We start from the raw sequence: 12985 nt of genomic DNA, 5'->3' as shown, positions 1-12985 counted from the left end.
TACTCTTGCTTTTCTTTTTTTTTTTTTTAAAGAACTTCTAGATGCATCTAGCCGACTGTTTCAGCTAGAAGCAATATAAAAGATATATATCTCAACGGACCCTTCTCCTTCATTAAGCTCTAGACCATCGATGCTCCTGGGAGTTATGATTTAATCTCTGCAGTCTTCGCTGTGCAATTTAAGCAGTGGGTTAAGTTGTAAAATGAGTGTTTCCACATCTCGTGCTCCAACAGTGAGATGTAAATGTTTTTACTGTCTTTTCTAAGCCCAGATTCTCCAAGAAAGAAAAAAAAAAAAAACGAGAGAGAGACAGTGAGCTCATCGTTTTGCGGGTGTGAGAGACGGAGCTAGGTTCACAGGATAGGGCAGATTGCTGCTTAAAAGCCCCCAAGCTAAGGGCTTGGAGAACGCAGAAGGAAGTAACATTCTTCGCCGACTCTTTGGGACCCGGTGGCATTGACTCCATGACCCGGGGACACCGTGCTGCTTGGAAGTCAAGATTAACATCCGCCTTCTCTCACCGTTGTTCACTTTGTTTCCAAAAGGCTTCGTTTCTTTCCACTTTGATGAAAGGAAAGTACGCAGAAGCATAGCTTATTACAACATTGAAATCTCAAACTGCCTTTCAAATGTATTCAAAAGTGCATTGTCCTGTGCACTTAAGTCATTAACGGAATCAGAATGTGCTGGTGAAACCACGGCTAGAAGCCCCCAGGGGCGCCCCGAGAGTTCCAAACAAGAGGATTTACCTTTCTGATTTTTCAGTGACGGAGAATGTGAACAATTTGTGAATTTCTTTTAAACTCGACATGAAATGCTCCGGGGAATATATGATTTCAGTTACACAGAGCCGATGTACGATTTCTGTGTTTACTCAGAGTTATTGTCACTGGAATTACATTAGTGAAGAAATCTATTTAGTTTGATAAGAATCAAAAATAGATGGGAATAAGGATATGGTCAAGTGTTTGACATTTGTCTTTTCTAATGGTTTAGAGGGATCGGTCCCTAAATATCTCTTGTCAAGTGTTTTGTTTCTTTAGACTCCCACCTACATTTAATGTTTGTTTTCAATGTAAATTCATCGAGGGCAGGACTCTGCCCTCTTTCGTCAATAAAAAATGAATTATTCTCATTTTCCTTCTTGAGCAAACCATGCTATCAATTGAATTAAGTCGGTCCATTTACACATAATTCATCAAGAGTTCCGTGTAAGGAGCTCGATGGAAGTGGGCATGTTGTACTAATCACGTGAGCACATCATCTCTGAGAAGTATCATCTTTAAGAGTATATGTTCCAAAGTGATGTTTATGTAAAAACTCATTGAATATCAATGAAAAATTTGGCAAAGCCTGGGAAAATATGCAAACTATCTGCTTTTACATCTTCCTACAGGTGTAGGAAGATAGGGTTTTATCCATTAAAGCTCTGTTCATCTTATAAATGGGAATGATGCTTCGATTTAGGTGGCATCCAGGCCAACTCCGCTCTGACCTTCGTCCTTCATGCTACAGAATTTTGTTGCTGACACAGCTAGAGGATGTCAAAGCAAATCCTGAACTCTTGGAACCAGAGAAAACTCTTTGAAGAATTATAGTAATGTTTCCATTTTCTTTTTTCATCCTTAGGGTCTAACCCCATGCTTGGCATAACTGATGTCCTCAATGTATATTTATGAGATAGATGATTAAATGAATACGCCTAACCTACGTGCAAAATGCTGTCCCTTGCAATTTGGAAGACCACCAGGCATAGAGAAGGAGAGAGATTGTCATCTCCGGAACTTACTATTTGTTGCCGTTCTCCAGGAGTAATAAATATGATAAGAATACAAAGATGAGATTCATTTTGTTTTTAGGAGAACCGTAGCTGAGGGTTGGCTGAAGAAGAAATAAAAAGTCAAATCAGATACATCAAGCACCTAAGAGATGGGGAACAGACTGAGGTGCTTTCAGGGATGCCTTTCCTTTTAGTTAATCGACTCCCTATGAGGTATTATTATCCACAACATTCAAATAAGGAAATGGAGACCAAAGAAGGTTCAATGACTTGACACCTTCGCGTAACTGATAAATTATAGAACTGGGGTTCTGACCTTTCTCTTCCAGGCCCAGAGTGCTCACCTCTTGACTGATACCTGTTGAGCAAAATGAACTAGTTCACGCTAGAATTGTGTTTGTTTTAGAGATTGGACCGGCTGCAGAAAACATCTGGCAACAAGACAGAGTCATGCATCTGGTCATGCTCTTCCAGGTATCATTAGTCATCCTTTATGTTCAGTGCCTTCCACTCTGCCTGATAGAGATTGTGCCCTACCTCAAACGTAAAATAACATGCATTTATGATCTCATGTTTTTTTGGATTTTATTTATTTATTTGACAGAGAGAGAGAGCACAAGCAAGGGGAGGAGCAGAGGGAGAAGCAGACTCCCCACTGAGCAAGGAGCCCAATGTGGTACTCGATCCCAGGACTCTGAGATTATGACCTGAGCCAAAGGCAGACGCTTCACTGACTGAGCCCCCCTAGGCATCCCAATGATCTCACAGTTTCTGTGCATCAGGATTTCAGGCACAGGGGAGGCCTCTGTTCAGAGTCTTACCTCAGCTTCCATAGAGGTATTGTTTGGGCTGAGCTGTCATCTGGAGGACTGACTGGGGAAGAATTCACAGTCAAGCTCAGGCAGGTTATGAGATCACATTTTCTTGAGGTCACTGTTGGGACTTAAGTTTGCCACTGCGTGTGCCATTCTGAAGGAGAAGAACAAATAACAAACAAGTGTGAAATGCTGCACTCACGTCATTGACAATTTTGTCTAAGAGAAATATTACAGGGCTCGTTTTTTGTTTTAGGGACCTAATGTTAGCTTTTGAGCATAGATGCTGTTCCTTAATTTTCTCATATGCCAATGTTGTATTAATTTTTAGGAACATTTTGTGTAAGAAAGTAATGGCCTGGGAGGGGGGTGGGGGAATGGGATAGACCGGTGATGGGTAGTAAGGAGGGCACGTATTGCATGGTGCACTGGGTGTCATACACAACTAATGAATCATTGAGCCTTACATCGGAAACCGGGGATGTACTGTATGGTGACTAACATAATATAATAAAAAATCATTAAAAAAAAAAAAATAATAATAATAAAAAAAAAAAAGAAAGAAAGTAATGGCCTCCTCAGTTAGTTACACGTACACTCAAGAATATGCATAGTTTACTCATCTACTAGTACGTTCTGGGGATTTAAGAGAATATATTTTATGATGTCCATGCCCGACCAAAGGAAAAGAAAAACTCCTGGTAAAGAAGGGCACCTAAAGTTTTTGTATGTTGGCGTGCTTTGATGTGTTTTAAAAAAATCAGTATTTTCTTCCTTACATTTATTAATTTATTTATTTAAGTAACCTCTACACCAAATGTGGGGCTCAAACTCATAACCCCAAGATCAAGAGTCATAGGTTCCACTCCCACGCCCGGCATTTTCTTCTTATTTACATCCTGTTCCCATTTATTTTCTTCGTAGGCGACTGAATCATCTGAGCTGTCTGTAACTCTTCGTCACAACAATGGTTGCTACCTTTTTACACTGTCAGTGTGAAGTATTAGCAAGAGATTAAAAAAAAACCAAAAACCTTTTTAGGATACGGATTGTAGCCGAGAAGTAGTGTTTTTCTTTCAAATGCCGGTCACATTATGAAACTCAATTTCAGTTGGATACATTTCATCCGTGAATTGTCTTCCATTTAAAGGAAGTTAATCTGCTCTGTGCCTCCTTAAGTATATTCCTGTGAGATGGTTTAGTCATTCGCCTTTCTATAAAAGTTCCCTAAAATACCTTCTGTTTTACCAATATTGCCATCCTCAGACCCTTGGGTAAAGAAAACCCTTCTACAGACTTTGTCATGACATTTTTCTAGCTCAGGATTTGGAAAAGCACACTGTATCTTTTCAAGGCCAGTCGATTTTCTGCCATGAGGCTGCGTTGCTGAAATCCCAAACGCTGTGCTATATTCGGTATCTCCAGTAAAGCACTATCTTCATGGGAAATTGTACACTCTGTCCTGCCGTTGTTGGCTATGAGGTTCCCACATTACAATAAATATGTCAAGACACTGGACAAGTCCTTCACGGTGTCGGAAACTCAAAGGCCATTCATTTACCGCAAGTGTGCCTGGGCGTTGTGCGTGTTTCCATACGCGTTCCGGTGCAGTTGTCAGGAACGGGCAGCACCTGCCCTACCATGGAATATTCCTCCTCCGGAACCCAACTTTGGATTTTCTGACTCAAAATTTTGTGAAACTGTAAGCATTATAAAACCGAGAAAATTGCCTGGTTGTAAAATCCTTCAACTTTATCCATGTATTATCTTTGCAGTTTTTCTTTAAAGAATAATAAAAAGAAAACCATCCAAGGGGATAGTAATTGCCCAAGATGGGAGATAGCAAAGTAGATAAAATTTTAATCAAATCTTTTGCTGCTTACATTGGAAAATAAAATGTAAATCATTTAAAGGTTTATTTTAAAAACTTAGATGTAAACGGGTCTCTTCAGAGACCATCCATATTTAATTTTTATGTTTTATAAAATAGAGCCATGTTTTAATCAGTCATACAAACACGGATTAAAACACTTTTCTCATGTGGCCATTCAAATTCACTTTGGCTTCTTTATTTTGCTTTGCAGACACCTAAAACCCTAGTTCTTGGCACTGAGATGAAACATGGACTTTTTTAGAGGAAATTTTCTGGACAAAATGGAAAATTTTATGGACTTTGAGTGAATTCCTGTGAGGCAGGCCTTGTAACATCGAGTATAACGAGACTGTACTGTATTTTCCTTAAGTACCAACATGAAAATGCAGAAGCTTGGATGACTTAGGCAAAATGGCCTTTCCAAGATAAATATACCTAACACACCTAAGCCCCAAAGAAATAGGACTCTGCAAGTATCTGTGTGGGTCATAAAGTGGCTGGGTGCTCACCAGCCCCACTTTCTCTTCCTGGGAGCCCAGGAAGACCACATGCACCAGATCCCCACACGGCTGTGTTCATGTCCTTGCGACTCAAAGCCTGGTCCGTGGGCTGTGGCAGCAGCACTGGGTGGGAGCTTGCTAGAAAATGCAGAAGCTCAACCCTCAACCTTGCTCAACGACAGACTTCATGGTGATAGACCCCGCCCCCTCTGCGCACCACCATGTTTCATGTGCACATTAAAGTATAGGAATTCCTGGTAGAGAAAAGTCACCTAGAGCCACCTGACCAGGGACGTGTCTGCATAAAGGAGAAAGAGTGTTAGTTGCACTCACTAATACTCAGTGACAGTAGTAATGTCATATGCTTTCCCAATCCTATACCTGCAATTATCTTGCTATTTATTATGCAGGTATATGCATGCACCTGTATCCGATACACACATACACAAAATCCTGTCCCCTTACCCTCAGTATACACACATTTCAGTTCACCTGGTCTTTTCTCTTGATGCGTGATCGTCCTTAGCCGCCTTTTCCTAGAAACACAGAAGAGAAACAGTTAAATATTCCAAGAGCTCTACCGCATGGCATTTGTGTCTCTGAGATTTAGAAGTGATGGAGTATCCGTAGCAAAGAAGGGCAATGGGTCTTCCTCAAGGTCGGGTCAGGGTTCATCATTAGATTCTCACGTCAACACGAATCAGCTCACTGAGCACATTTAACCTTTCTGAAATTTTTATTTTAGGGAGCAGGGAGGAGGCAACATGTTTAAACTCAACATTTTTGTAATTTTTTTTAATCTGGGGACCACTCTGCCTTTTAAGAAACGATTCAGGACCTGAAAGAACATTTTTAATCTGGGTTACATTTATTCACTATTTAGCAAAGTAGAAATGAAAACCGAGAAACATTTGAAGTATTTACTTATTATTATAGTAGATCGATGCATGATACAAGAAGCCCTTTGCATGCTAACATAAGTAACATTTTTTTAATTAAAAATGACTGTATTTTTTTAAAAAAATAGTGATTAGGGCCCCATTGTTTTGTATCTGTGCAAATCTCGCTAGGGAGCTTGATAAAAGACAGCTGGATTCTCATATCGGCTTCTGCATTCAATCTGTTATAATATCACATGTCATGTAGTCTCTGGAAAACTTTCCTGCAAACCAGTGAGGGAATGAGAGGGGGGTAAAAGCAACCGTGTCTGAGAATTATTATGAACAGGGTTTTGGCTCTGTTGTGCAGGGGTCCTGCAGACACACAGGGTTTCCCGAATTACAGTATGGAAAGCTATGCTCTAACTTGTTGAAAGCTGACGGTCACGGACAGAATAGTAGAGGACAGAATCAGCTCCGTCATAGTCAGGGATCGGTACAAAATAAAAATGTGAGACCCTTGATCAAAAGTTATCACGAATTTCAAGATGGTGAGAGTAGAGCATAAACCAAGTTGGTTGGCGGGGGAGGGGCGCTCTTGGAAGAGTGGGTTGCCCGCAAAAGCAGCAAGACCTGGTAAAAACTGAAATGAATGGCACTTCCCCCCGTAATGTTGGCGATGCATGGAGCTGGGTTTGGGTGCTCTTCAGGACAACGCAGGCTTCACGTTTGTCCAATGTGTGTGTGTGTGGGGGGGGGGGTTTACTATGTGCTTAGGGTTGGCTCTTTGAGGCTAGAGTCTTTTCTCATGGGTTTTGCTCTTGGCTTGCCCTACCCACTTTACCCACTTTACCCCCCCCTCCCCCCAGTGTGTGTTTTTCGTGCTCCTTCATTTCTTCAGCAGTGCACGGATGGTGCTCGTTAATCCATGCTGGGCTGATGGCGAGGATGGGCAGGGTGGGGGGAAAGGGGTGGGGTGTTCTGTCTTCCTGCTCTTGTATTCCCAGGGTTTGGAGGTGGGATTTTCTCAGCATCCTTGGCCTCCCTTGGCACCTACACTGGGTCTCGGGTGGGAGGGAGAGTATGTCCTTTCCCTGGAGAGAGCAGGCGTCTGCTTGTCATCAGTGTAGGATCTTGGGGTCAAAAGGATTCCCTGCTCCTCCCCTAGGATGACGGGGTTTGTTTGCTACTGTTAACCCAGCGGCAAAGCACCCGTGTCTGGGCCCTGGGGGTGATGTCACCTGCTGTACCTTTGGTCAGAGGTTTAAGATTTTGTTCCCTATTAGGGCCCCATTGCCTTGTATCTGTGCAAATCTTCCTAGTGAGCTTGATAAAAGACAGCTGGATTCTCATATCGGCTTCTGCATTCAGTCTGTTATAATATCACATGTCATGTCGTGGGGAATTTAGGGAAGCCTGTGACTCTTTGTGCCTTTCCCCAGGCAGGCGTTGGTCCTCTCTGTCATGCCTGTGCCTCTGAGGTGGGCTCTGTCTCATGTCCCGGTCTGTTTCCAACCTCTCTCGTGAGAAACAGTAAGACCACTTGACAGTCTATGAGTAAGCGCAGACTCCCCTCGTGTCTGGGGTCCTAAGCATACTGGAAAAATAAGAAGGTGGGTACCTGGGTGGCTCAGTCGGTGAAGCGTCTGCCTTCGGCTCAGGTCACGATCCCAGGGTCCCGGGATTGAGCCCGCATCGGGCTCCCTGTTTATCGGGGAGTCTGCTTCTCCCTCTGCCTCTGCCTGCCGCTCCCCCTGTGTGTGCTCTCTCGGTCCAATAAATAAATAAAATCCTTTAAAAAAAGAAAAGAAAAAGGTAAATCTGTGATGTTCAGTAAGCGGTAAAATAAGCATGTGCCAAATATTTTATTTAGCTCATTAATTAATGAGGGAATCATTAAGATATACAATCAGTTTGCACATTTACTGCCCTTAGGAATGGATATAAATTCGGCCGGCGCTGGCATTGGTTTCCCATCATGCAGCCTAGCAAAGTTGACACATCGAAAGAACAGCACGCAGGAAAAGCTTCAGGGTGAAAACCAACTGCATTCTATGGGACCTAATTCCCATTGCTTCGGACAGCAATTATTGCTGTCAGTTTGTTGTAGTTTAGAGACTTGTGGAGAGTCTGGAGAGGCCAACGAGAGATTACCTGCATGGATGAGCTAGCTAGGACACCCATTACATTTCAAAATCTTTCAAGGATTTACTTTCGAGGGCTTGGGATTATTCCAGATTGGCATGCTAGCCCTCGTTGGAGCTATAAGAGTTGGCTAATATTTTAGCAGACTTTGTCTTGCTTATTGTAGGGGCCAAGGGCAGGCCGCCCCAAGATGGGCCACTTTAGTATCAACATTATTTTGAGCTAAAAGCAATGAAAACCGAAGAGATTCAGGGAACGCCCTTCACCTCTGCCTAAATTTACATTGGAAAGGAGAGTCTGTACCAAGAAAAGAGGTATTAATAAGAGATTCTTCTGTACCTAAGAAACTTAGGGCAATCTTTGTTTTGCAAACACCTCCTGTGACCTTCCTGTTAATGGTCTTGTTCCCCTTTGTATCCTCAGATCCCCATCCTTCTGCTCAGCCCAGAGAAGTCTCCTGTTACCGGTCTCTGGAATTTCCAAATCTGTGTGGGTTCCTTACACGTACAAAATAAATTTGATTTTCTCCTGTCAATGTGTCTCACGTCAGTTTGATTTTTAGTCCAACTATAAGGACCTTGAATGGCAGAGGAAATTCTTCCTCCCCAACATGATGAAGGGAGCAGAATATGGCGCACCAAAATATGCCTCTTTGGCATAATGATTATTTTGAGCTGATTATTTTTGAGAAGGTACGGGCACAGGAAAAGCTCTGAAAACCTAGTAGAATTTACCTTTTTACATTTATAAGGGAGATTTCCATTTGTAAGGGTTTCTCCTCTGTGCCAGAAAGATGAGGCGGCTGAACCTCTAGAAACTCTTATCACCAGTGAAGACCCTGACTTAAATCTGCATAACCACCATACCCTTGTCCTGTTCCTCTTTCATTGCAGGGAGTTCTCAGACAAGAACCTAGAAAGGTAGAGGGAGAATGATTTTTCCTCGCCTACACTTGCCAGAGTTGAAGGATGGCTCTCCCCCTCATGCTGAGACAGGTGACAGAGCTGGAGTGTCTCATCGCTTGTTGGAGGGTCTTGTCCATATTGGAGGGCTCAAGGCAAGTTCAGTTTTCTGTAGGTTATCCATCTCTTTCTCCTTGTAAGGGTGGAAGTGACATTCTCTGCAGCTTTTGACAACTTCAGTAGATGTGAAGGAAAAAGTTGTTTGATATTTTGACTGTCATGCTACAGATACCAGCTTTGTTTGGAGGCATGGGGAGCAAAGGAGAGTGGGCTTTGTTCACTTGAGGTTTGAACTAGTGAGTAAAGAAGACGGGAGTCTGAAATTTCCCTGGAGAACACAGCCATTGGCAGTGAAACTGAAGCTGGTGCTTGGTGGTGGGGGGGGGGGGTGGTGGTGGCAAGAAATGCCTGCAATCCCTATGATTAAATTGGAAATTCCCAATTAAATGCATCTCCCTCCGCTTGGTGGAATTTATATTATTATTAACCTCCTTAGAACCTTTTCAGGTTTTTGTTTGTTTGTTTTTAAGTAATTGCCAATGGCTTGGAACAGGCATGAATTGTGCTTGAGAAGACTCAGTGAATACTTTCAGCCCGAAAATAATAAAATTTGTTCTACTTTAAGGAATAGGGTCAATTAAATATTAACCTGCATATGGGGCGCCTGGGTGGCTCATTCATTAAGTGTCTGCCTTCGGCTCAGGGCGTGATCCCGGCGTTCTGGGATCGAGCCCCACATCAGGCTCCTCCGCTATGAGCCTGCTTCTTCCTCTCCCACTCCCCCTGCCTGTGTTCCCTCTCTCACTGGCTGTCTCTATCACTGTCGAATAAATAAATAAAATCTTAAAAAAAAAAAATTAACCTGCGTGGAGTAAGACCTATAGTTGCACGGTGCTTTATAGTATTCCAGAGACTTGCAGCGAGAAGATTATTCTACACAATAATATCTCAGTTAGATGGGAACCACAATAATAGTGCAGGCATCGGATATGCAACACAGACACACACCTTCTCTTCTTCTACCACGGTATGGCTGTGCTTTGATTAGTTATAGCTAACTTTAAATTGCATTTACCAATAGAAGTCACCTTAATCTGTTTTTTAAGAGATCTTATTTTTTGGAAGAGTTGTTGGAAGATGGTGAAATTGAGAGGGAGGTGCAGAGATTTTCCATATACTCCCCCTGCACCCGCAATGCACAGCCTTCCCCGTCATCAACCCACCCGAGTGGGACATTCGTTATAATTGACGAAACTACACTGGCACATCGTTATTGCCCAGAGTCCATAGTTTACATTAGGGTTCACTCCTAGTGGTGTACCTTCACCACTGGAGATGTACGTTGTATGGTTTTGGACAAATGTGTAATGACATGTATCCACCACTATAATATCATACAGAGTAGTTTCACTGCTCTGTATGAAAATCCTCCGTGCTCTATCTACTCATCCCTCCCCCATCTCCTGGCCACCACCGACCCCTTTACTGTCACCACAGTTTTGCCTTTTCCAGAATGTCATAGAGTTGGAATCACAGACCATGTAGCCTTTCAGATTGGCTTCCTTCACTTAGTTATGTACATCTAAGTTTCCTGCATGTCTCTTCATGACCTGAGAGCTCATTTCTCTTTAGTGTGAATAATATTCCATTGTCTGGAGGGAGCACAGTTCATGTGTCCGTTCACTTACTGGAGGACACCTCGGTTGTGTCCAAGTTTGTGCACTAAGGAATAACACCGCTATACATGTCCGTGTGCAGGCTTTCTTGTGGACAGAAGATTTCAGCCCTTTGTGGTAAATGCGGAGGAGTGCCATTCCTGGATCATAGTGAAAGAGTAGCTTTGACTTTTGAAGAAACCACTGGAGGGGCTGCACCACCTTGCATTCCCACCCGCAGGGAACGAGACTTCCTGTCGCCCCTGTCCTCCGCAGCACGTGGTGTGGCCAGTGTTTTGGGCTTTGGCCGTTCCAGTGCATGTACAGTGGTATCTCACTGTTGATTTATTATGCATTTCTCTAATGGCATTTTTTTATTAAATTTGTTTTCCATTTTATTGCAAGCAGACAGGTGAGCAGTACCAAAGGCAGTGTTATTTTTCAGATGCTGTTAGAAAATTGGACTCAGAGTGCTTATTAAGCTCTTTCAAGTTTGCACTTTTATAAGCGATAGACAAGGTATGAGAACAGAGATGTTTTCTCATCCTCCTGCTCTTTATCATGGAGGGACCCTGCACTCTGCATGAAGGAAAACATTTTACAATGGATCCGAGTCACACGTAGAAGAAAACTTCACAACTATGTGCTTTATTTTCCTTAATTCAAGATAAAACATGTCACAGTCAAAATGTGAAGTTGCTGTTGCTGGCAAACATTTTACTTCACCTGAATTACAGGCATACTTTTCCGCAGTTTCCTACAGCATATGGGCACACTGGGTTTAATCCCCGGTGCTCAGCCTCGTCCCTGCACTTGCGAAGCTCAATCCCATTCCATGTACCTTATTTTCACTAACTCTTGTTCAGGTTGTTAATCGATATTTCCTTCAGGGGATGATATGCACCTAAAGCAGTACTTTGTGTTGCACGGATTCATTCCTTGTTTTTTGTTTAATCACGGCCTTATTGGGCATGGCCTCACTTACTGGAAAAGTAAAGATAATATGGTGGTAGACCAGCCACATGTGCTCACAAGACACTTTCATGAGCACACACGGGAGTGGACAAAGAGATGGAGAGGAATTTATGTCCACGTCGATGGGCATGGCTATTTAGTGTTCTGCTCATGTCTGTAACTCACGATCAGCCTCCATGGTCTCTTGGTCTCGGCGGTAGACACAAGTCACACAATTCTGGGAGAGGCATCAGCAAATTCATTTCCTATTACGAGGAGTGCATGGAAACTTGAGCAGAGTGTAGTTCATGCCTGTCTCTGGTATCTATGTGTATGGTATGTGCACAACGCATTATCATGGGGAAGGCATGGAGGGGCCATGCCTGGAAGTTAACCAAGCCTGACTTCCAGGCACAACTTGGCCATGAATGAATAATGATGCTAGCCTCCTAAGACTGTTAGTTATCAAATGAGTGATAAGTACATGGCACATGACTCAGTAAAGAGTATGATTATAGTTATTTTCAGCAAGTCATGAATCTTAACAAGCAGATGCTTTTTAAAAAAGTGTCCACGGGTTTCAAGGAATAAAACAAGGTAGCAGAAAAGAACTGGATGTGCTTTGAAGCAAGGATTTGTTTTCATCCCCCTCCGCACCGTCCCTTAGACAGTGGCAGGGTGATTCATGCTGAGTACTAGCAATGAACTAAATGTCTGTGATTGAAATGGTCAATGGTTTTCTCTATTGATTTTCCATTACGGTGACTGCCTTGTTCGCAGCCCCGTTTCTGTTCCCTGTTGAAGGAGTGTTTGCGGAGGGTCTTGTTTTCATGCCCTGAATACTGTGGACTGGACCCGTGTAGAGCATATGATCCAGGAGGAGAGGCTGGATGCCTCAGGTGTGGGCTGGGGTGCACAGGGATCAGGCAGGCTCGTCAGATGCTCCTTCCAGAAATCTCAGCTAGATAAGTCTTAGATCATGAGGTCTCAAAGAGGGCCAGCTGAGTCTGCAGGCATGCAGAAGGATGGTGAGGAAGGAGAAGCAGAAGCAGAGGCATCACGGCGTGCGACTGCAGGAGGAGGAATAAAGGAGCTGATACCCAGGAAGCAAGGAGCAGACACAGGCTAGAACAAGAGGGGCCCGCACAGTAAAGAGGGGGAAGGAGCGGCTGACCTCCATGTGCTCACTCAGCCTGCTGACAGCCTGACCCCCGGGTCTGGTTTCCCTTCTGGTCTGTGAGCACCTTGAAAGGAAACCATCTTTGTTTTTCAGCTGATGTGAGTAAATATCTGCTAAGTGCTCACAAATCAAACATTAAAAAAAAAAAATCAAATATTAAGGTTTGGTTTTTCTGTGTTATATGAACACAGGATAAATATAGACGGCTTTGCATTTCAGACAATTAGGCGACAAATAGCATCA

The 12985-nt window shown here is 43.1% G+C and overlaps 1 protein-coding gene across 2 annotated transcripts in view; it reads right to left on the bottom strand.

The window, feature by feature from the left end:
* Positions 1–1701: 1701 nt before the first annotated feature.
* Positions 1702–12985, bottom strand: part of PUDP (pseudouridine 5'-phosphatase) — a 617886-nt gene continuing 606602 nt past the window's right edge. The window contains exons 13-16 of one of the 2 annotated variants that reach the window (XR_006782650.2): positions 7468–7638; positions 5461–5504; positions 2602–2749; positions 1702–1881 (exon numbers count right to left, since the gene is read on the bottom strand). The gene's annotated coding sequence lies outside the window, so the exon portion shown is untranslated. Of the gene's footprint in view, positions 1882–2601; positions 2750–5433; positions 5505–7467; positions 7639–12985 lie in introns of both variants that reach the window. The other variant, XR_006782651.2, reaches the window with a different exon arrangement.

Source organism: Ursus americanus, chromosome X (assembly GCF_024610735.1).
Source record: "Ursus americanus isolate L20-20 chromosome X, mUrsAme1.1.p, whole genome shotgun sequence".
NCBI lineage: Eukaryota > Metazoa > Chordata > Mammalia > Carnivora > Ursidae > Ursus > Ursus americanus.
This window is presented reverse-complemented; position numbering and strand designations above follow the sequence as displayed.